The sequence below is a fragment of the Astatotilapia calliptera genome, chromosome 17 (genome assembly GCF_900246225.1).
Source record: "Astatotilapia calliptera chromosome 17, fAstCal1.2, whole genome shotgun sequence".
NCBI lineage: Eukaryota > Metazoa > Chordata > Actinopteri > Cichliformes > Cichlidae > Astatotilapia > Astatotilapia calliptera.
Genome location: NC_039318.1, coordinates 16783829 through 16808834, shown reverse-complemented (window position 1 = coordinate 16808834; position 25006 = coordinate 16783829). Strand labels below are relative to the sequence as shown.

Here is a 25006-nt window from a genome sequence, read left to right as displayed (position 1 = left end):
AAACAAACTGCACAAAGGAGGGAAAACGAGCCAGAGCTTGATTTAAACGGAATAAACAAAGGTGGTGTAAAAACACTTGAAGCAACGGGTCACTCTGGTAACCAAGAAAGAGAGCTTTAAAAATAACATGTACCATTATTATTATGGTAAAGTTTACCTGACCAAGCACTTTGGTCATTTGTGGTGACCGTGAAAAAAACAAAGCTAACATTCTTGTTCTGGAGACCAGAAACCAGTTTGTTCTCTATCTTTTATGTACAGTCTGTGTTCTTCAGGGGTAGAAAGACTGGTCTCAAAATGCACCCCCACTCAAGCCACAGGACCTGTGTGGCACACCACAGGATGCCTCAGTTAGCAGCTCTGAATAAGGGGGAGCCTTCAGCACCGAGAGTCAATCAAAAGGTGATTTCAGAGTTTTTGAAATAGTCACTTGAATATAAGAGAATGTGAACACTTAAAATCGAGGAGCTAACATGTCCTGCTGTAAGCTGAGTGTGATGGAGTAAATGTGTTTCTGGTATGATGTGTGTCGCTGCAGGTTAAAGTGCGAGGTGTTTCCATGCTGATGTTTGCAGAGGAAACGTTGTGCTCTGGGAAAGCCCCCGAGTCTGACCCCATCCCCGTAATTACTCCAATTACTTTTCCATAACACTTGTGTTTGTGGTTGCAAGAACAATTTTCCACATGAAACACTCGTTCATTCATGAGGTTCATGGAGCCGTGGTGAGCGGGGATCCTCGGCTCGGCCGTCACTGCTCTGACCGCCGAGGCCAGCTGAACAGCGTACTTTCAGGCCGTTGCTCTTTTTCTTTCTGCTCTACAATGAGTGAGCGGCTGCAGCAGGACGCTTCTTGTTTGGTCTGCAGATGTTCTGACAAAACCTCATCTGGGCCGATGGTGATTAACAGGAGGCACAACGTCCTCAGCTTCTCAGCCTTATTAGTAAAACCTGCTTCAGATACCATCCAGAGGTCTGCGTCTGCAGGGGCAATCAGCTCAGATTCAGTCACGCCTTTCAAGTCCAGATGTTTTCTTGTGTTTCTGGGTCCCAGCAGGTACCTCCATAAAGTCTGAACTGACCGCCACATTTGGTACATATCTACAGCTTCTGTTGCCTGCCTCAAACAGACATAAATGTGCACAGGTTTGTCTTTGTGTCTACCTGGAGTCAGAGGTTTGCTGTTTAAAATGTAGATGCTGTTTTTACAGGAAAGTTCTTAAACTTTAAGCTTTGGTTTTGATTCTGGTCTTGATCTCACACAGGGAACATTTCAAAAGCAGTTTGCATGAGGTTTTTATTTTGACCCACTATATACTATATATGTTTGACCCACTTAACAATTCTCCAGTAAGCACAGGCGCATCCGGGGTTTAATCAATTAGATTTTGAACAAAAACACAACTTGATTTTTACAGTTTTTTAAAAGGTTCACATGAGGAGGCAGTGTCCAGATGTATAAAAGCAACTGGAAAAATAACAAACTATGGTGGAGCAGGAGACAGAGTGGCAGGAGACACCAAAACACTGTTAAACAAAAACCAGGGAACCAACAGGAGAAAATGATCAAATAGCTGGATAACAAGGATCAAGTGAAATCAATCAGGACAATAACAAGGACATGACCAAAGGAGGGAACTAAGGGGGAGAGGGATAGCTCAGTAGGTAGAGTGGTGGCCCCATGGTCGGGGGATCGAATCCACTGAATGGCTATCCTGAGGTACCCCTGAGCAAGGTACCGTCCCTACACACTGCAGTGGCTGCCCACTGCTTCACTGAGTGAATGGGTTAAATGCAGAGAGGAATTTCCCACGGGGATCAATAAAGTATACATTATTATTAAGAACGCAGTGAAGCACGTGAGTAGGTAACCATCATATAAACTGAAACAGGACGCAGAGTAGACTTACTCATGACAGAGAGAAAAAAGGCTCACACTGAGCATGTTTTAAAATATATATATGAATTTTATAGATGTGAATTTGTCGTGTAACATGTACAGGAGAATATAGCACCAGCGAGAATTTCCCTGTTTGGACCAGTAGTGGAGGTTGCGTCACAGCTGCTTTCGTACATATTTTAGGATGTCAGTAGGGCAGTTTGAGCTCTTGTTAGCGGAGTCGGGACTACATCTGAGGCAGAGGGATCATTTCAGGGAGACGACTGAGCCGACGCAGTGTGCAGCTGTGTGTCTGAGGTTACTGCTCCCATGTTGTTGTGTATTCAGTTCTGGTGTCCTGCAAAATGAGTTGGTCAGTTTGAATGTCAGCATTAAGAATAGGTGTAAAGGCATTACATATCACAAGTCTCCTCAAACTCAAAGAGTTTTCTGTCTGCAAATGTGTAAGTTTAACCTTTGGTGGTGTTTTTAAAATAATCGGTGTCAGTCTGTATGGACTCCATAAAATAAACATGCAGCTGTTTTGTTGTCTTTATGATGTGTTTGACTTCATAATGATCCTCTGTTATTTTCCTGCTTCCTGTTTGCCTCACGCTGACACTAAAACCTTCCTGTCGTCGCTCAGCTTCAAACCGAGAAACATGAATCTTTAAATGCCTGTTTCGGTTTATTTTTAGAGCATCACAACTTAGAAACAGGTTGTGAGCGTGACAGGAAGCACACTCACAACCTGTTTCCACCTGTTTGCCTCTACCTGCAGATGCCACAGAGGGAGATAAAGCCCACATCATAAGCCTGGCCAGCATTATGTAAGCATGTCATCGAGTAGGCGAGTGCAGATATGAATCCTCTGCTAGATATGAGCTCTCCATCACCCGATGTTTAAATAAGTTTATTAATACCCCTTTGTGAGGATGACATCATGCTAAAGACTCTGATTTGATTGGTTGATGAGATGATAAGGAGTTCTTTTATCGTTCATTACAGTTTGTGAGGCGCCCGATGACAGCTAAGGTCACACGCCCAGCAGAGACCACAACGAAAGGCACGTAGAGCCAGAGGTCAAAGGCCGCAGCTGATTGTTTCACAAAAGAAATCCCAGAAATACTTCACCTCTGACCTCAGAAACTGGAAGCAGGCCGCTCTGAAACTTTTGTTTCATATAAGCTTCATTAGCTGCTCTGAATGTATTCCTAAATACAAAATAATAAGAAAACAGTCAATTAAAAAAAAAAAAAAAGATAAAAATAAAAAGCCATCCTGAAAAAAATGAGCAAATATATATTTAATTTACGTGTGATATGATTGATTTCAAATAGATCTGTTTAAAAAATGGTTGTCACATGAGAATTAATTTTAAAAGAGAAAATTAAAAAATGTGAAAAAGTAAACTAATGAGATCAACACTTGGTTAAAATAATCAAAACCAAAAATAAACTTTGTGAAAACTAGTGAAGATTAATCCCAGAAAAAGGCCTAAATATTGAATCTAATGTTATAGAAAAGTATGGGAAAAGGTATAAAAAATGAACTGAGGTTCATTAGCTACTCTGAATATATATATATATATATATATATATATATATATATATATATATATATATATATATATATATATATATATATTAGGGGTGCAACGATATTCGTATCGATATTGAACCGTTCGATACAGTGCTTTCGGTTCGGTACGCATATGTATCGAACAATACAACATTTGTAATTTATTTTATCAACTTTCCTTCTGACGATGCTGTCTGTGTTGAGCGCTCAGTGAATCTGTGTTCGACTACTCCGCCTAGGCTGCACTGTCGAGCGCAGATCCACTGAGCGCTCAACACAGACAGCATAGTCAGAAGGAAGAGCGCAGGGCAAGCTAGCAAGACAGAAGTTAAGCTCTACTTGCAACAGGCAAATTGAACGTCATTCAGATCTGGCGTTTGGAATTATTTTGGTTTTCATGTGACGTATGACCCTGAAGGTAAGCGAGTCATGGACTAAAGTAAAACAGTATGTTGAATGTGCCACGCAATGCTCAATTACATGGGTGTGAACTAGTGTGTTAGCGCAGTTAGCTTGTTAACGTGTTGGCCGTCTAGCCCCATGCACGGAGTGATCGGCGGTAGCTCGTTAACGGAGATTTGCCGTGTTGTGGCGTTAAGGTCATTTCAACGAGATTAACCTGAAAGCACTAGTGGGAACACAACGAATATGACTGCACACTTACGCCGACATCATCGTAGTGCAAAGACAAGTGGAAGCAGAAAAAAAACAAGCAAGCATGCTACTAACTTTAGCCGAGTCATTTAGACAGCTGTTAGCACATGATTCTCCTTATGCTGCTGAGAATATAGCCCAGAAGAAGCGGATAGTATAGCTTTTATTTTGGAAAGAGACATTTCTCTGTAATAAACTCTCTTTTCCAAAGATGAGTGATTCCTCAATCAGATACAGGGCTCGCAATATCGCTAGCCCGACGTCCCGGAGCTAGCGATTTTTTCAGTCGGGCTACCAAAATCTATCTCTTCCCTGCCCGTCGGGCTATTGTAGGAAAAATATATGTCAATGCTTTTGCATTCTTTCAGAAATGTAGCTGGGTAATTATGTCATTGGCATCGGTGAGCCACTGTCAATATGTGACATATTGAAATCGCGTTTGAATTTGCGCTTGTTTTTTTGCTTTCACTTTGCAATCGTGCGAACTGTGTATAGAGAGCGACAGCACTGATCTGTGAGTGATGATAATTTGTGCACCAATTCCTCTGACATCGTCTTATTAATTGTTAGCTTACTATGCAAACATGACAAGTGAAATCTCCCGCAGCTTAAACATGTGAGAGGTTGATCGCGCAGAGAATCGCTGAGCTTATGTGAGTGAGCGTGTAAAAGCATTTCAGTTCTGCTGAGCCAAATAAGACAGGTCAGGGTGAAGAAGTGACAGCCAAAGAAAAGCTTACCACAAAACGGAGAAGTTATGACAAATCAGACTATAAGGCAAAAAGAAAGTGCAGCTTTATGGTTTCATGGACAAAATAATTTCTGTGGCTGCAATATGATGAGCTAAATAACCAGGGCTGCACATAAGTGGTCCGCAGGTGCGCATTCGCTGTCAAAATAAAAAACACGCACAAGGGTTAGGGTTAAATTTAAAAACTGTACTTTTGAGTTAAAATATATATTTATAATTTTAATAAATGACAAATTAAAAATGCATGAACATTTTTTTTGTATCGAAAAAATATCGAACCGTGACACCAAAGTATCGAACCGAACCGAACCGTGAATTTTGTGTATCGTTGCACCCCTAATATATATATATATATATATATATATATATATATATATATATATATATATATATATATATATATATATATTCAAATTCAAATTTTATTTGTCACGTACACAGTCATACACAGTACGATATGTAGTGAAATGCTTGGACAACTGCTCGTGACCTAAAGAAAACAAAAAAGGAAAAGGCTATGAATAAGATAGGAAATAAATATGAAAAATTAAAAAGGGTAAATTTAACTAGGAAGGAATAAAATATAAATTAAGGTTAAAAATGAAATAACTGTACAACACAAATTAGAATGAAGGGTAAATTTAACTGGGAAGAATAAGATAAAATATATAAATTAAAGTTGAAAATAAAATAACTGTACAACAAAATACACAATATAGAACTATATAAGAATGTATGAAGAAATCTAAATATAAATAAATATATACACAATAACAGCAGCTGTACAAGTATTAACCGGAAATGAAGAATATAGTGACCAGTGTTGTGCAAAACCAAAGTCCAGAAAGTCCAGTGTGTGTGTAAGAACTGTATATGTGGGTCAGTACTGTGTGGTGGTGTGATTGAGAGACCGTATCGCCTGCGGGAAGAAGCTCCTCCTCAGTCTCTCTGTGTTGGTCTTCAGGGAGCGGAATCGCTTTCCTGACCTCAGCAGAGAGAACAGTCTGTTGTTGGGATGGCTGAGGTCCTTCACGATCTTCCTGGCCTTGGTCCAGCACCGCCTGCTGTAGATTGAGTGCAGGTCAGGGAGCTCGGAGCGGATGGTGCGCTCAGCTGACCGCACAACCCTCTCTAGAGCTCGTCTGTCCTGCATGGTGCTGTTCCCGAACCAGGTTAAGATGTTTCCCGCCAGGATGCTCTCTATGGTGCACGAGTAAAAGTTCCTGAGCACCTTGGAGGGCAGTTGGAAGTCTCTCAAGCGTCTGAGGTGGTAGAGACGCTGTCGGGCCTTTTTCACCACGGTGTTGATGTGACAGGACCATGACAGGTCCTGCGTGATGTGAACTCCGAGGTATTTGAAGCTGTCCACTCTCTCCACTGGGCACTCGTTGATGACGGGGGTCTGGTAGTTCCTCTCCTGCTTAGTGCTGAAGTCCACTATCAGCTCCTTTGTCTTACTGACGTGTATATATATATATATATATATATATATATATATATATATATATATATATATATATATATATATATATATATCCATAGGTCCCTCATCCTATTCATGCATCCTATTGCAAAGGTGTACTCTCAAGCAAAGGTGTACTCTCAGTGGCAAGGGAACAATAAGAGAACAGCACCACCAAGGCTGGAGACGGAGCAATACTGGAAGAGCATATGGGAGAAGGATGCAACCCATAATGGCAATGCTCAGTGGCTAGAGGATCTGAGGGCAGACCACAGCGACCTCCCTGAACAGGGTCCAGTAACCATCACAGTGGCAGATATCCAAGAAAGGGTCTCCAGTATGAAGAGTTGGACAGCACCAGGGCCCGACATGGTTCACGCCTACTGGCTGAAGAAGCTAACTGCACTCCACGAGCGTCTGGCAGCACAAATGAACCAGCTGCTAGTTAACGAGAGACACCCGGAATGGCTAACTGAAGGCCGGACGGTCCTGATCCCCAAGGACCCCAAGAAGGGACCGGTCCCCTCCAACTACCGACCAATAACCTGCCTCAGTACTACATGGAAGCTCCTGTCAGGCATCATATCGGCTAAGATGAACAGGCACATGGGTCAATACATGAGCGGGACACAGAAAGGAATTGGCAAGAATACCAGAGGCGCAAAACACCAGCTACTGGTAGACAGAACAATCAGCCGAGACTGCAAGACCAGACTGACCAACCTGTGCACTGCCTGGATTGATTACAAGAAGGCCTATGACTCAATGCCCCACAGCTGGATACTGGAATGCCTAGAATTGTACAAGATCAATGGGACCCTAAGAGCCTTCATCAGGAACTCAATGGGGATGTGGCGTACAACACTAGAGGCCAACTCCAAGCCCATAGCACAAGTCACCATCAAGTGCGGGATCTACCAAGGAGATGCTCTGTCCCCACTGCTGTTCTGCATAGGCCTGAACCCCCTCAGTGAGATCATTAACAAGACTGGCTACGGATACCGACTACGGAACGGAGCAGTTGTCAGCCACCTCCTGTACATGGATGACATCAAGCTGTATGCCAAGAGTGAACGAGACATCGATTCACTGATCCACACTACCAGGCTATACAGCAATGACATTGGAATGTCGTTCGGACTGGAGAAGTGTAGTCGGATGGTAACAAAGAGAGGGAAGGTAGTCAGAACTGAGGGGATTGAACTACCAGAAGGCAACATTGCAGACATAGAGGACAGTTACAAGTACTTGGGGATCCCGCAGGCGAATGGGAACCATGAAGAGGCCGCTAGAAAAGCTGCAACCACCAAGTACCTGCAGAGGGTCAGGCAAGTCCTGAGGAGTCAGCTGAATGGTAAGAACAAGATCAGGGCCATCAACACGTACGCCCTGCCCGTGATCAGGTACCCTGCTGGGGTAATAGGCTGGCCAAAGGAGGAGATAGAAGCCACTGACATAAAGACAAGAAAGCTCCTTACCATGCATGGAGGGTTTCACCCCAAGTCCAGCACCCTGAGGCTGTGCGCTAAGCGGAAGGAAGGGGGCCGGGGACTGGTGAGTGTCAGCACCACAGTCCAGGATGAGACAACGAACATCCAAGAATACATTGGGAAGATGGCCCCAACTGACCGAGTGCTCAGTGAATACCTCAGGCAGCAGAAACCCAAGAAAGAGGAGGGAGACGAGGAACCATCATGGAAGGACAGAGCCCTGCACGGTATGTACCACCGGCAGATAGAGGAGGTGGCTGATATCCAGAAATCCTACCAGTGGCTGGACAAAGCTGGACTGAAAGACAGCACAGAGGCACTAATCATGGCAGCACAAGAACAAGCTCTGAGCACAAGATCCATAGAGGCTGGGGTCTATCACACCAGGCAAGACCCCAGGTGCAGGCTGTGTAAAGATGCCCCAGAGACAATCCAGCACATAACAGCAGGGTGCAAGATGCTAGCAGGCAAGGCATACATGGAACGCCATAACCAAGTGGCCGGCATAGTGTACAGGAACATCTGTGCGGAGTATAACCTGGAAGTCCCGAGGTCAAAATGGGAGATGCCCCCAAGGGTGGTGGAGAATGACCGAGCTAAGCTCCTGTGGGACTTCCAGATACAGACGGACAAAATGGTGGTGGCTAACCAACCGGACATAGTGGTGGTAGACAAACAGAAGAAGACGGCCGTAGTGATCGATGTAGCGGTTCCGAATGACAGCAATATCAGGAAGAAGGAACACGAGAAGCTGGAGAAATACCAAGGGCTCAGAGAAGAGCTCGAGAGGATGTGGAAGGTAACGGTGGTCCCCGTGGTAATCGGAGCACTAGGTGCGGTGAGTCCCAAGATAGGCGAGTGGCTCCAGCAGATCCCGGGAACAACATTGGAGATCTCTGTCCAGAAGAGCGCAGTCCTGGGAACAGCTAAGATACTGCGCAGGACCCTCAAGCTCCCAGGCCTCTGGTAGAGGACCCGAGCTTGAAGGATAAACCGCCCGCAGGGGCGTGCTGGGTGTTTTTTATATATATGAGAGAGAGAGAGATAAACGTGAAAGAATGGAAAAGGGTAAACAAAAAAGTAAATATGAATTTGCAGACAGAACTGATCTACCATTTGTGTGAGGGTTTACTGTAAACTGTGTTTTTATTTATCTTTTCTACAGGACAGACTGTACGTGACGCCTCAGTCGCTCATTGTGGTGAAATCAGACAACATGTTTAGCCTTTAAATCTTCTGATCGTCCGATAATCTTCTGTTCTGATATTTTACAAGAAGAGACAAACTGACTTCCTGCTGACAGTCGGAGGGTGGAGGCGGCTTCCATTAGTGAAGAGCGCTGAGAGAGTCTTCCTCCTCAAATCTTGGAGCCTCTAAATTTATCATCCTAACGAGCTCCTTGCCCACTTTATGCTTCATCTTTCTAATTTTAGCAGAGAAATGAGGCGACTGCCAGACTGCTGCCTCCTCCCTCAGTGAACGTTAATCAGATATTTGAGCGTTTGTTTAGCGTCCTGTCTCCCCGCACCCCCCATTCATGTTCTTGATTTTAGATTAGAACATTTTCAGGTTTTCTTTGTCCTGGATTTTGCACCACTTTTATTCCATCTTTCTTTAGCTTGTGTCCTGTTTCTTTGCACTCTTGTCTTTATTTATACAAATTTTTGTTCCATTTTTTTTCTCCCAGCTTCCTGCTATTTTTGACATGTTTTCTCCTGCTTTGTTATTTTGCACATTTTTCCAATTTTCTGTAAACTGAAAATCTTTGAGTATTTTTAGGCTCTTTTGTCTGGTGTCTGTCAGTTGTTTAGTTTTTGGTTATTTTTTTTTTCATTCCCAATTTTTGCAAGTATTTCATTCATTTTCCATCTCTTTCTACTTTCCCCCATTGTTTTCACCATTTTTCTTAACTCTTATGCTCTTGCTCTGTCCAGCCATTGAGTTTCATAGTTCATGTTTTACATCATTTTGCCCTAAAGTCAAAGCTCAGTGTAAATAATACACTGAAATAAATAATAAGTGTAAATTTGAGCACATAAGGAAAGAAAAAACAACAACATTATGAGTCAATGAAGAGAAGCTCCACTGTAGGTAAAACTGAGGAATAATTTCACAATTCAAAGAAAAATGAAACAGAATTGATCCAGCATGGAGTTCATGCTGCTACAGACGACACGTAACTGCAGCCTAATCTGCAGCATCAGGACGGCGTATCTGAGCTCTGATCTGAGCTCCGTGCTGGCATCAGGGCGATGTGTGCGATCCAGCCTGGCTCGGGTTGCTTTCTCTGGGCGTGGCGCTGAAAGCTGCTCTTCCTTGTTTTGATTGTGAGCAGGGAGAGGCTCAGGCACTCCGACTCGGGCCCGGGGACTCGCTGACCCCCGACAGCGAAATCATTAGGACAAGACTGAAGATAGAAACTGTCAGGCACCCACTTGCCTTATCCTGAAATCTAATCAGAGTCCAACTCAACAGGACAAAGTCTGACAGCCCAACAGCAAGGCCATACTGGAGGAACTTTTGTCTTCAAGGTGGCGTTAACTGACTGAAATGGAGACACACACACACTGAGCTCAACTGCTGGCCTCGCGAGTCGGTGTTTCTGATCTCCAGTCCACAGATTTAAATCTCCTCGTTTCCTTTTATGTTTTCATTTTTTTCCCGTTCTGCATCATTTTAATTGTTTGGAAATGTTTTAATTTTTTTGTGTAGCTTCCTCATCCTCGTTTCTTCTGTCCAGCAGGTAAAAATGTTCAGGATTCATAAACATGATGAATTAAAAACCATCACTGTGCTGCTTTCCTTCGTCCAGAGATGCAGATTTACAGTCAGATTAAATTTGCTTTAAGAGCCGAGTCCTTCGAGCAGATCACTGCATTTTCCAGCCTGAATCATGTTGGGTCTGCAGCCGTGAGAAAACTCAGACTCCTGCATCATTATTTCCACTTCTCCCTGAACCGAAAACCCACCTCTAATTATTTTCTTCGTGCTCTCAGCCTCACAGAGCTCCTACAGTTCAAACAGCCACAGGATGAATAGCCCGTTTCCGTCGAGGATTTTGCTGCTTCATCATTCAGCCGCTAAATCTCTGAGCTGCTCCAGGAACACAGAAGTGATCAATGAGCATCCTGGAAGCAGCTGGGATCAATCAGTACTTTGTTCTGATGACCGTGACTGTGGAAGGAACACCAATGGGAGGCAGCGATTACGTCCAGGTCCTTGAGTTAACGTGTCCAAAAGAAAACTGCAACTAAGATCTCTTCTCCTTCTCTGTCTCCTTCTAATGTTGAGCTTTATTTATGAGGAATGAAGTAAAAATGCAGCAATCTGACATTCAGTGGCAATCTACACTTTTACTCTAAACACTTATGTCCACCCCTTTGATGTGACCATGTTGTGCTTTACACACTTGGTCCAGTTTTTGTGCTGTTTCTGGCATATTTATGCCTTTCCATGTCTATTGCACCATTCTGTCGCAGTTTCGCATGGTTTACAATTATTACAATTATTTTTTTTCTGTTTTCCATCATTTTAAGCATCTTATGGACCCTTTAGCTCCGCTGTCCTACACACCTTTTTGTTTTGGTCTCTCTTCTCTTTTGCCCATTGTTTCTTTTCTGCCTTTTACTGCTTTGCACTATTTTTCTTTTCACTTTTTAGCTTGGATTTTGTCTTTGTTGTCCTTTGTCTAGCGCCATCACCATCATCTTTTATTCTTTTGTCAAAGTGCCAGATTTTATATCTTTGTGGTGTAAAATGTGTCAGAAAAGTACCGTCTTTATTTATCGAGGACAAAGTCAACTCAGTTTGCTTTATTTGTAAAGACAAAAATATTGGAGAGGAGAGCTTAACTATCAGAGACTTCCCCATGAACAGCAGTTCACTGAGAGAAGGAAGAAATCCTTAACAGAATCCATAACACAAAGAGACTGAACCAGGAACCTGGTCACAGGTGTCCTCAGGCATCTTCTCACTCCAGGAAAGATCTCCATACCTGCACAGGTGTGTCATCTGGACCAGCGGCCTCTCCACTCTAAGTATAATCAACATGCAGCCACAAATCAAATCTACCCAAACATTCAACAGTTTCTTGCGCAGGTTTTCACATTCCAGTTTTGGGATTCTGATTAACTTTTTCTCTCTCGCAGTGATTATCACCTTCAGGTTGCGTCATTGTTGCACATTCATTACTTTTTCATGTAAAATAAGTGATTTTCCATCTCTCACTTTGTGCCCAGATAAGTATCTGCAGCTTGGCTCTCTGAGAAAACAAAGAGCATTTCTGCTCACTTTCTAAAATCACATTTTTATGCCTTTACTGTTGTCACATAGTGGGCGATGTGGACACGCAACTTTATGAACACGATAACTCAAGGAGTGGCGATTACTAAAACCTAAAGACCAATTCAACTATTAGCAACCTTGACCCGAATGTTAAGGTCAGAGGTCAAGTTTTCTGAAAATTTTGTGAAGGTAATTTAGGCATTTGACAAATAGGGTACAGGTTGGCAGATCATTCCACACTGCAGTAGCATCACTACCAACTCTGGTATTGTTATTAGATCGAAATTAGCAGAACAGGATCTTAGTGGAAAGAAAAGTGTAACTTAAAAATGCAATATAAAAAATGTCTGAGCCTTTTTGTATTGACTGTCATGTTTATTTTACTTATAGACTATAGCAGATTAAAAGAACAGAAGGTGACCCAAAGTGCTTTACAGACAGGCATACATTTACACTCAGGTCCACAAACAACAGTTTAAAAATAAAAAGCAGAAAGGTGCGTTTTGTTGAACTCGTTGTGGAAAGTAAAAGTCACAATGATTTAGTGATCATTAAAATGTGTTCAGCCTTTGCAGATTGATGATTCATTTCATAAATCATGACGCACTGATCTCCCCAGCATACACTCTCTTCACAGGTTAAAAGTATCGGTACTGGTATCTGTAATACTGACCCAGTATGTATGTGGTATTGGACCAGTACCAACATTTCCAGTATCACACACTGCAGGCTGTGAGGTACCAATCACTATTCGATCATGTGTACTCTGAGACAATGCCGCTAAGAATACGTAATGATTACACTACAGCAGGGGTAGGCAACTCCAGGCCTCGAGTGCCGGTTTCCTGCAGGTTTTAGATCGCACCCTGGGTCAACACACCTGAATCAAATGATTAGTTCATTACCAGGCCTCTGGAGAACTTCAAGAAATGCGGCGGAGCCATTTAGCCCTTTAAATCAGCTGTGATGGATCATGGACACATCTAAAACCTCCAGGACACTGGCACTCGAGGCCTGGAGTTGCCTACCTCTGCACTACAGTTTAATAAATTGTGTTCACTTCTGGTGACACAGGTGTTTCTGGGTGACCCAGCAGGCAAATGTTTTGCCACCTAATGATTCTCCTCCTGGGAGGATAAAAATGGCTTTGACTTTTCTGTCTTGTAGAAACAAAACAACCTCAAAGAGCTTCAGATGATGAATAACATTGACAAAGTTCCTCCTGACTTCCTGATACTGGCCACAGAAGTACAAAACTTCAATTTTCCATGCAGCTTAGAGTTCTGAGAAACTTATCTGTTCCAGCACTGAGAGGATGATGAAGTGGAGGGTGGACAGCCTGTAACCTTCATCCTTTATTGTCAGGCACACACAGGAGTCCATTGAGTGGAGACAGGAAGCAGAGGTCTTCGACTGTCTCCAGATACTTTACCTCAGTGTGGACTCGATGAAACGGCGTCAGGCTCCTTCTTTGAGTCCAGTCTGGACTTCCAGACATGTCACAGGAGCTTTATTTCATCCTGGAGTCGCTTTGATGTATGCCTCAGTTAGAGGAAACCTTCACAGTAAATCATTCAGCTGAAAGCTCTGGATTAAAGACATTAAAGAGAAGGGGAACGTGGGTTTGAAATAAGTTTAAAAATGGCATTAAAACCTTTTCTTTCAGCAGCTTCTGTTCAAAGTGTCAGAGGCTGGAGGTTGTCCTACTGGGCTGTCAGCGTTACATAAGGAGTGAGGGTGTGGTGGGCAGATGTGCTCCCAGCTGTCAGTTCTCTGCTAAAAAATAGCTTTTTGTTGCTCAGCCGGTTTCTGTCTGCTGCTCAGAGTTTGGTGCCGTCTCCAGTTTGCAGAAACGTCATGGAGGAGAGAGAGGAGCTGTAAATCCACCACAGCACGCTGCTGAGAGCCGTCATGTTCACTTTGAAACTTAAAGGTCACAGTGTGCCTGAAAACAACTTAAAGAGAGACAGACCTGCAGCTTAAACATGAATTAAAAAACCTGCAGTTCCTCTGATGTCCAAAAGAGGCTCCAGCAGTGAATCAGTCCCCAGAAACTGTTACAGCTTTACAGGAGAAATAAACATGTTTACAGTCTCAAGCAAAAAGTCTTTGGTCTCCATAGATAATTTCCCCCTTCAGTACATCTGTATACATCTATGTATAACTGACCAGCATTAAAGAGAGCGTGGCCTCTTTGATCAGTCTGCTATATACTACAGTGGTCCTTTGCTACAATGTGGCTCGCTGTTTCGCTGAATTGTTTTGTGCAATTTTGCATGCTTTTCTTTTTTTTTTACAGCACATTGTGTTCTGCAACCTGATTGGCTGTAGACCATTGTCAATCAATCTCGTGTCGTGTCTCCTGTACAGTACAGAATGCGTTCAGCTTGTCACATTTAAATCTTTGATCGCTAGCAGTGACTCTGAAGTGCTGTACTGTATGTCTGTAAGTTTTCTCCCCAACAAACACAGCAATGTCGACGAAACGTTTTGCACCGTCAAAGGCAACCGAGGGTTTTTGGTTTCATTCTATAATACTGGACTTATTTTTCTACGAAGGTTTGAACTTTGAGAGTGTTTAAACAAGAGAGAAAGGTGTGAAAATGTTCGTGCCTGTCTGAGAAAAGTGTATAGAGTGTGTAGTGAGGGGTTTTACGGTCTTAAAACATCTATAATAATTGTAAAATATAAAGTTAGCTACTTTGCAGATTTCACCTATCGCGGGTTATTTCTAGAATGTAACTCCCGCAATAAATGAGGGACCACTGTAATAATCATGAATGTTTTTTTTTTTAATGTTTAATGGGGTTTTTTTAAGTAGATGGACACAAATTCAGGATTACTGCTCAGCAGGATAAAACTGGAAAAACTTAGGATCCAAATAAAACTTAGAGACGGGACTGCAGAAACTGGTGGCTATGTCCATCTTTTATATACAGTGTACATTTTTTGGATGATACAGCATTGTTTCTGAGGGTTTGTTAAATTCCTTCAGAATGTTAAATAAAATTTAGAAAATACAAATAAAAAGTGAATACCTTCAGCATGAGGTTAATAGCTGTGTGTTTTTTGTTCAGATATTAGTTTTTAAGTTAAATTGAGAGCAGGAAGACTTTGTGAGTTTGTGTTTCTGGGTTTCTCCGTTGAAAGTGTTGACTGACTGTTTAATGCCGGACTCCAGCAATGGTGGTCTGTTTCATCTCTTCACTGATTAAATCAAAATGTGTTTGCGAACTTGCAGCCATGAACTATATTTAGCTGCAGCTCCTTTTACTCTCTGAACTCTGTCTTTCTTCTCTTTATGGAAAATGTCCTCCACACATTAGCTGTCCAAACATCACCTCCAAAATGCACAAATTGAATAATTCAGCCCAGTTAGCTGAACAAACACACACCTTCACGAAAGTTAATGGAATTAACGAGCTGCACTTAAGTGTCTGTTGACATTTGTGTCTTTAAACCAACATCCTGTCCTGTAACGAGGCCACGCTGATTAACTCCTTGCTGCACAGACACGAAGCCGGCGTCCAGCTGAGGACTCTCCAACAACAACTGGCCACTGTTTGAAGTGTGAGCACGTGTCCTGCAGACCTGAACAACAACACCAACGTATCCAGGCCACCAAAGAAGAAGAGGAAGAAGCAACCAGCTCCTTAATGAACTGCACTCCATTACAGAAAGTGGAGCTCTGTGTTTATAACTGTTATTACAGGGGAATAACCGCACTCTCCAGCCTGTATGCCAAAATAATAAAAAATAAAACAGCCCAGGATACTGAGGAACCTTTTCCTCCACCAGGAGGAATTTTAATCAAGAGTTATGAATTTAAAAAAATCTTTAAAATGGTCAAAATAAAAAAATGTGACCAAATGAAAATAAAATAAAGAGTAGAACATTAAAGTCACCAAATAAGATTTAAAAGTATGAGACTAAAATCTAAAAGTAGGGATATGTCAAAGTATAAATACAGCATCTTTAAAACACATTTTATTCAAACCTGGCATGGTAAAAAACAAAATCATTCACTGGGGCTGTATCCCAGTGGGTTAAAAAAAATTAAAATGATTAAGAAGAAAATTTCATGAAAAACAGAAATTCAGTTGAAAAAAATAAATTATGATATATGCAACTTTATAGATACTTTATATTTTAAAATTAAAAAATAACCATTTTGATTTTAAAATATTTAAAATATTTGGATTAAGAGACAAAAAGATTAAAAAAAAGAAGAAGAAAGAAATATCTTCTAAAATGAATTATTATTAATGTAAGGAATCATTAAGAACATGTGGTGACTGTAAGACTGAGTCAAAAGTGTTGACTTATTGTGTCCAGAGTGCAAGATAAAATGTATTCTGTTCAGTAAAAAAGTCAACGTCACACACATATAGATAGAATGATGTTATTTCAAACTTGTAAATATAATTGATATAACAAGGGAAAAGAAAAACTTAAAAACATCAAGTTTTCTTCAAAATCTCTATGTCTACACAATGTTTATGCTCAAAAAGGAGTAGGATGAAGTTAACACTTTTTTCAGTTTACACGTTACCTCATCCTCTAACACCTGCCCTGTTTCCCTCCCAAACACTCACCTGACTCCATTCCACCAATCACTGCTTCAGTGTGTAAAACCCTCTTCACTACTTCACCTTTCAGACTGTTTTCGTACAAAGGCAGGAATCTGTTTGGTTTCCCTTGTTGTGTTTTCAGGTGCATGACTGTAGATATGCCCTGCCCCCTCCAGCTTCCTGTGAGCATCCTCTTGGGGAATAAAGCCTCCTCTATGTCCTCTGGTTTGACAGCGCTGACAGTTTCTCTCATCAGAACTTATGATCTGATGAGGACGAAGCGAACAAGCAGTTCCATGTCTGACAGTGTGAAGGCTTGAGAACTTCAAACGCCGACTCTGCATATTGCTGCGATGGCATCAGAGGAATGTTTTTGGAGCAGTATCATCACCCTCATCACCCTGACCTTAGGTGAAAGTTCAGATTATTTTATATTCATGAAAACCCTTGTTGTGGCTCGTGAAAAGTAAAGGTGAAGCCTCAAACCTGAATTCTCTGTAATGTCCAGGGGGGGGGAACTCCTCTGCTCAGATTGTATAGAGCTCGCCTTCTAAGAGAAAATGAGCGTCCTTCTCAGGTGATGGGTTTCTGGTCGCAGATTGAATGAAACATGATGATCATTTTGGAGGTTATGGTCATGGTAGAGTTACAGAGGAGCAGGAAGTAAGGAACAACAAGCTGCCCAATGAACACGAAGTAATCCTCAGTTTTCTAATGTCTGTTTTCTAAAAGACAAAACAAAAGGGTTATGATGAAAACAACTTCTAGCTTGAAGAACTTCACGCTAATGACATATGGCAAACATAAGAGATCATACAGAGTTCAAACAGATGATTTAGCAGCTGGCTCGAGTCTGCACGCAGATACAGACATAAAAACAAAAGATCAAATAACCTGAAAGGGGTGGCGATCCATACAGCACAGTAGCACCATATTCATTTATTGATATTGTCTCGATACAGGGACACCAAATATCAGTGTTCTGTTAAATAAACAAAAATACTCAGGAAATATTATGAACAGAGGGCCTCACCAACATCCTGAGACAGCGTTAGCTGAGCAACTAGCATAGCTCAGACTGAAGTCACTCAGAGAGATTACTGTCTGGTTTATAAATACAGACAGATTGCAGACTCATGAGTGAGTGAGTCTGTGTCAGTGAGACCATTCAAGTGGACTCGACTTAACTCTGGTTACATTCCTGTAGATCAGAAAGGCTGTTGAGCACACATGTAATAATTAAATTTGTACACAGCTTCACCTACATGATTTTCACTGATTTGTCACTGTTCATTGCTGTATTATCAGAAAAAGATTGCATGTAATTGCTTCGTTGACATTTATTCAATCACACACTGGTTGCAGACTGACTGTCTTACAGCAGGTTTTAGTGACAGTTTGTTTATCTGATGTCTCATTTAGCAGAAAAAAAAACATAATCTTACTTGATAAAACAGACAGATAACTGTGAGGACAAAATCTGCAGCAGAAAAATGTGATTGTTATTGCAAAACTCAGCGTAATCTCTAGAATATTGTATGGTCGGGTGTCTGCAGAACGACTTCTGACCCATGACGTTCTCTTCAGGTTTAACAGGTGTTAGTCAATGTGAAATAGACTGCTGTGATTGGTCATAAATCTTTTTTAGAAAAGAAAACATGTTCAGTGTTTAGGCAAGTTCAAATAAACATTTAAATAACTTCAAAATAAAAGCTCAACAATTTTTTTCACTGGTTGTACAGATGGGCTGCTAACAGATGGCTCCACAGAATTAACACGCTTACACTGATGCTTCAAAAAGAACAGATTCACCTGTGAGCGAGTTGACACCTGGGATAACAGTGATGTCATCAGGTTACGATAAATCTGTGGAACAGTCTGCACCGCCCCCTGTGGGAGTAACGTGCAACTACTGGAAAAGATGCAAGGGCCCAGTGATCCTCAAATCTCACAGGGGTTACAGGAGGAGGTCTGGTGCAACTTTAGGGGTGGGTGGGGCTTTTTCAGCTTTTATTGTGCTTTTATTTTATCGAGGAAATAAAGGTCCTCAAACCTGTGCACGAGCCTCACAGCATGTGGGGTCACCTTCTGAGCTTATGACTCCCAGGCATTTGTTTCCACATGTTTGCCATCCTAAATCCTTAAAAGGTTTCATGTGAATATCCGACACTTTAAAACACGTTTGTCCTGTGAGTCAACTGCAGGGTTTGGCCATCAGGTGTTGCTGTTTACACTGAAAGAATGAGTTTAAACTGGTACAAAGTCTGCAGAGAACTCTGCAGTGAGTGTGTGTGTGTGTGTGTGTGTGTGTGTGTGTGTGTGTGTGTGTGTGTGTGTGTGTGTGTGTGTGTGTGTGTGTGTGTGTGTGTGTGTGTGTGTGTGTTCTGTAGAAGCTGTTAAGCTTTGTTGATCTTTGTGATTACATGTCGTTTTGGCTCCGACGGCTCCGAACATTCGTGGGAGGTTTGGAGAAGCATTAAGTGGAAGATGGAAAGTGTTTGGCTGCTGAGCACGGAGCTTTTAGCACATTCCTGTGCAGCGGCGGCAGAACGTGGTCTGGGTTCAGTCCTGGTCAGCGCACTCCTTTCTCCTGCTGGAGAAAACTTAAAGCCCGTCAATCAAAGCCTGAGTCAGCGGGTTGCGGTCCTGTTGCCGATAGCTGAGCCGGCAGCGAAGAAAGGTGCTTCTTTGTTTGGAGCGTGCGCTGTCTTTTCTCTGCAGGCGGACCGCGGGGGAAAGTCCCCGACCTCCCCTCAAAGTGTAGGGGAGATTATTTAAGAGCCAGCTCTGCCTCAGTGAGGGGTAATTACTCTGAGTACTCTCAGGCTGCTGCTCGCTGATGATTTTATGTGGCCATGTTGGATTTATGTAAGGCGACCTGCAGGCCTGCAGTGTGACGGCCTCAGGTGGGCAAGGAGCTGCCAGAAAGTCCTACTCAGACTTTCAGTTCGTGTGAAGTTAACGATGGTGTGATGTTTGAGCTCAGCAGAGGGCCGAAACACTTCGTGCTGCTCTGAAGTTTATGCTCCATCTGAGGCTGAGCTTCAAGTCATTTTCATTCAGCTTTAAATATTTTTGTCTCCAGGAAAGGTTCCCATTAGTTCCAGGTTCTAAAGAATACTACAGCATACTGGTGCTTCCAGGGAGACGCTGTGAATCCAGTCTCATCGCTCGTCCTGCACAGGAAGTTCTCGTTCTGCTGCTCCACTGCAATCACGCCTCCCATAGTTGCTCGCCTTTCTCCATCCCACCGTCTCTTACTGCCACAGCTCAGTTTAATCTGTAAGTCCTTCAGCTGATCCACAAACAGTTCAGAATGCCTTCACATACCAAACACCACTGTAATCCACCAGTGTGGAGTGACCTCAGGAGACAACTCAGTGTGGAGTGGGTGAGGACCTGCGTGCATCTAAAGGTTGACCTTTGACCTCCTGTGACCATGTGTCCTCATATGGGGGATTGCATTTGAGCTTTTTTATTGACGACGATAAAAGACGATGCTTAGTCATTATATTCATCTTCAGTTCATTTCAGCGGGGATCAAACATCTATCTCAGGCTAAATCCCCTCCAGAGCGTTGACATCCTACTAGCTGGAGTCAGCAGCTGGGGATCAAACCACCAGGACCTTCATCCTAAACCCACCCAGATGTGATGAGTGTCGCTGTTAGTGTCAGATTGTTTTGAAACCATCACTGAAACAAACAAATTCAACTAAACAAATCTGCACGAGGAACAGACTGACTGTAAAAATGAGACAGAAGGAGCAGGACAGGTAATCGTTACCAACACAGGTGAGAACAATCAGTGCGTCAGGTAAAAGAACACTGACACTTCTCACATGAATGTCGAGGTTTTTAAGATCATTGCAGGCTCGCTGGGAACCTCGTGAGCTCCTGGAGGACTCATAGCACTGGATGAATCCCTCTGATGAGCTGTTCAGTCCCAAACACAAGGACAGCATAGAGGTCAGGACTCAGCACTGCCACCACAGCATAATTACCCTCTCCACCTCCGCCTCACTCCTGCGTCTCCACCTGCAGCCCTGACACTAAGCCTTTATGCCCTGTGGATTTTGTGGTTTGAGGCTTTGCCACTCTGTACCTGCGGAGAGTTTTTGGCTGGCTGGGGATCCACAAAGCCTCCCGGCCACCTCGAGCTGTCGGCCCAGGCCGCAGAACAGTAAACCTGGCTGAGGCCAAGACCAGACTGTGGTCAGGTCAGAGCCTCAGGATTCCCCTCAGTGTGCAGGAAGCAAACAGCTAACATGAAACTCTGCAACAGCAGCACACATCAGTGATTTAATCCTGAGACGAGCTGCAGGTTCTTTTCTTAATGAATCATTTGGGCTGAAAAACACCAGAAAACAGGAAGAAAGCCCAGAGTGACACGTCTGCTGCCAGTACAGGATAAATAACCTGACCTGAGGTCACGCTCCGCAGCTTTACTGCTAAGCAGACTGATGATGGTGCAGATGGCTAATGGATAATACTGTAACAGACTAATACAACAGTATAACACAGTAACAGGCTGTCTTGACTTCAATTCTTGTGCTCTATCGTTTTATCGAATCTGTGATGTCTTTTTGTATTGCTGCCTGGTTTGGTAACCTGACAGTGAAGAATAAGAATCAGTTGGGACTTCTGGTAAAAACTGCTAGCAAAATTTCAGGGCGCTGGCAAGATGAACTTTTGGCCATTTACAATAAGGGATGGGTACCGGTATCCGGTGCCATAATGGCACCGGTTCTGACATAAACGGTAGTAACCAGACCGAAAAGCAGCGCACATTTCGGTGCTTTATTTAGGTGCTTTTTTCCCTGAGATGTCATACACTTTGAATTCTAGCCAATCAGTTTACGTTTCCGAGGATAGTAGGCGGGCCCAGGTACGTACGTTCTTTTAGAGCAGAGCTACAGATTAAAAATGCCCAAGGCGAAGCGGTCAAAAGTCTGGCTGTACTTCACAGCAAAATATGCAAACTCAGCAGCCTGCAACAAGTGCTTTAAGCTGATACTGTGATACTGTCAAAGGAGGTAACACCTCAAATCCGATGAAACACCTGGCGACGCATAGCGTTTTTTTTTTAAAAGCCGAGAAATGCGCCGTATTTGATAGCTTGCTGCAAGACCTCACACCGAGCACATCTACTGTGGGTGTGGTGCCTGTTATCGGACCCGGAGTTAGCAACATCCCCCAAAAACCCGAAGAGGAGAGTCCTGGCCCCTAGCCCTGCCAGTGTAGCAGAAATGATGAGGATGATGATGGCAGCAGCAGCCGTTCTTCTCTGCGTGAGTAGCTTAATGTTGTTCGTGTATAATTTATGTTGAGTAGGCTAACCACGTTATTACATTAATGCATGTAAGGTGAACTAGCAAACATCATCACAGCTACATGCGGCTGTCCTCTTGTTTGATGGCAGATCCTCCCTTCACCCTGGCCAAAAAGGCTAAAATGACCAAAGAAAAAGTGGGAAACAGCTGAACATGAGAGGTTTTTGGACAAAGTTTGTGTTTTTTCCATTGTTTAAGCACTGCTTCCAGCCAAGAGTGATACCATATATGCCCCATAGCTGCAGAAAAGGCTAACATTGTTATCTTTTTACAAAAAAAAACAGCTGAACATGAGAGGTTTTTGGACCAATTTTGTGTTCTCCATTCTGTAAGCACCGGTTTAAGCACCGTTTAAGCACCGGCACCATTTCAAAAGTACCAGTTTGGCACCGGTATCGGATAAAACCAAAACGATACCCATCCCTATTTACAATAGAAATGTGCTCAGAAAGGCTCATTCTATTATTAATTGTGTGAACCATCCACTTCACAGTGAGTTTGAGTTGTTGCCTTCCGGCCGCCGTTTTAGAGTACCTCCGAGGAGGACTAAAAGACTCCAGGTCTCTTTTATCCCTACTGTGTCTTGTCTCCTTAATGGCAAATAATTGTCCTTGAACTTTCTATCATTATTATTGTTATTATTATTTTATAGTATTGTTCTGTTTATTTTTATCCTCCTGCTGCTAAACTAATTTCCCCTTGTGGGACAATAAAGAAATTGAATTGAATCTGTTCATTGTGTGCGTGGTGGGGGCGGGGCTTAAAACAACCTGAAACAGTGAGCAGAGGAGAGAAATCAGAGCACTTCCTTCCTTCTTAGCTTGTCACTCAAAGCACTTTCTACACTACTCTTTTACCAAATCACACACACATTCCTACATCACTTCCTCTGTGCCCGAGGACGTTGTCCAACATTTATACATGATGGAAGCATCAGGGACAACCTGGGGTCTGCTCAGGGACTTGGGGACCAACCCACTGATATTCCAGTTGGTAGGTGACCAGCTGGATGCCTGGACCACAGCCACTCTCAGACTGCTGAAACACATGAACTTAATGACACTGTGATTTCACAGTGTTTTCACTACCCCTTAATAATGTTTTGAGTTTTAATTGCACTATACATTACAAACAATACATTTTAAAACATTAAAATTATCATTTTAAATTAAAACTCTTATGAAGATTCATTAACCACTCCATTTTCAGAAAAAAGGAATTTTCTGGCAATTATTTAATTGTTCAGACTTTAACAGGCCGACTGTATTTCCACTGTGATTATTGGCTGCTGCCATGTTGTCGTTTCCTCTCCCATATTTAATAAAAAGTGCATTCTGGGTAAACTTTCAAGGCTCACATCGGCATTCAAATATTTTAGATTCATGAAAGGTTTGTTTTTCACCTAAATTTGAAAGTAGGATCATTTTTCCAGCCCTGATTTCTTCAGGTTCAGAATCATTTTGTAAAGGCTGACTGTTTTTCCTGCGATGAAGCTGAAAAATGTCTCTGCTGTCATGCTTTCCATGATAACCCAGTCAGAAAATGTAATTTAATTTTAATTAAATCCCACAAGCCTTTGAGTTTACACAGAATGCATGCTTGGGCGTTATATGAATTATGAGAGAGGGGTCAAACATCCACCCAGGCATGTTTCTGCTGCTCTGCGTCACACATGTTTAAACTGGAGCTAATGGTTTCAGTGGAGAGCTAGCTGATGCTAATGCTCGGTGAGTTAAACGTTCGGAAATAAGATCATTAACAGAGGAAAGTTCTGACGTTTGTAGTATTTGGCACCTCTGGGCCACCGTAGCTCGGTCCTGCAGCAGGCTGGTATCAGACGTCCCCTCTCTGCCTACACTTATTTTCTGTGTGAGAGCCATCAGCAGTATTTCAAACATGCAGAGAACAGCCAGCAGCATTTAAGGGCCTCTGAGCTCTTGGCAGCTTGGCGTTCCCAATGAGCTCCTCTGGGAAGCTTTAACTGTGTGCAGTCGGAGCTCGAAGTCCTGAGAATTTAAACCAAACGGCCTTTTAAGACCAACAATAAAATCCCTGCCATACAGACTAAGCTGCTTTGTGCGGTATTCATTTCTGGAGTTATAACCAGCTTCCTGTCACCAGTGCTGTGCATGGAGCTGCTCAAAAATAACGGAAAACACGCCGCCGTCCTCCTGCTGTCCGCCTCCCTCTGTATAGCTAACAATTTTACGTGTTCATGAAGGTGAAGTTTTCCAGCGCTATCTGAGGTCCTCTCTGCACATGCCCAGTTCACTCCTTTTCTGTAAGTTAGTCCACATTGAGGACGATTACAGCCGAGTCCGAACAACCGAAGTGGACCCACATTCACACTGAGCCACTCTACCAAACACACATTCTCACCCTTCACATTTCTGCAGGTCCCTCAGATTCTCACCAAAGACTGTGAAGAATTTCAATTGAGTAAGTTTCATAGAAATACAGAACCTTTGAAAACAGCATGACGACACAAAGTGTTTAGGAAGTCTCTCCTTTTCATTCCTGTCAGGTTTCAGGGCCTCTCAGCTACGATCCACACTTGATGATCTCGAGTGTGGCCTGATGTCATCAAACTGGAAATTAGATCCAGCACAAAGATCTGGACAGGCGGAGCTCTGAATGTTTAGAGGTTGAGGTCGGCTGAGGAGAAGGTGGCCTTCATCAGCACAAAGGATAAGCTAATCAATAATCAGTTGAGGTGGCAGCTTTGAAATCGCTGCTCAGCTACACTTCATGTCCTGGACAACACTGCCACCGTGTGGACAGACAGCATAAGAGCAGCAAGTTCACAATTACTCCTAGGGTCAAAGGTCAGAGATCAGGGATTTGTTGGGATTTGATTTGCCCGTCAGCCTCAGCAGTTTCATCACTCTTTAAGGTTCGACCAATAGAAACTGTCAGCTGATTGGTGTTTGATCACATTCATCAAAAACTAAAATGTGACCATCACAAACATCACAGTGATGTCATGTCTGGTGGATTTAGAGAGA

General features: G+C 42.8%; 1 long non-coding RNA gene across 1 annotated transcript; it reads right to left on the bottom strand.

Annotated features, from left to right (window-relative positions):
• Positions 1 to 16487: 16487 nt before the first annotated feature.
• On the bottom strand, positions 16488 to 24770 carry LOC113008844 (uncharacterized). Its single transcript, XR_003270073.1, has 3 exons — positions 24465 to 24770; positions 17157 to 17395; positions 16488 to 17076 (listed from the first exon to the last, which is right to left on the bottom strand). It is a non-coding gene; the product is annotated as an uncharacterized LOC113008844 (long non-coding RNA).
• Between the last annotated feature and the right edge of the window lie 236 nt (positions 24771 to 25006).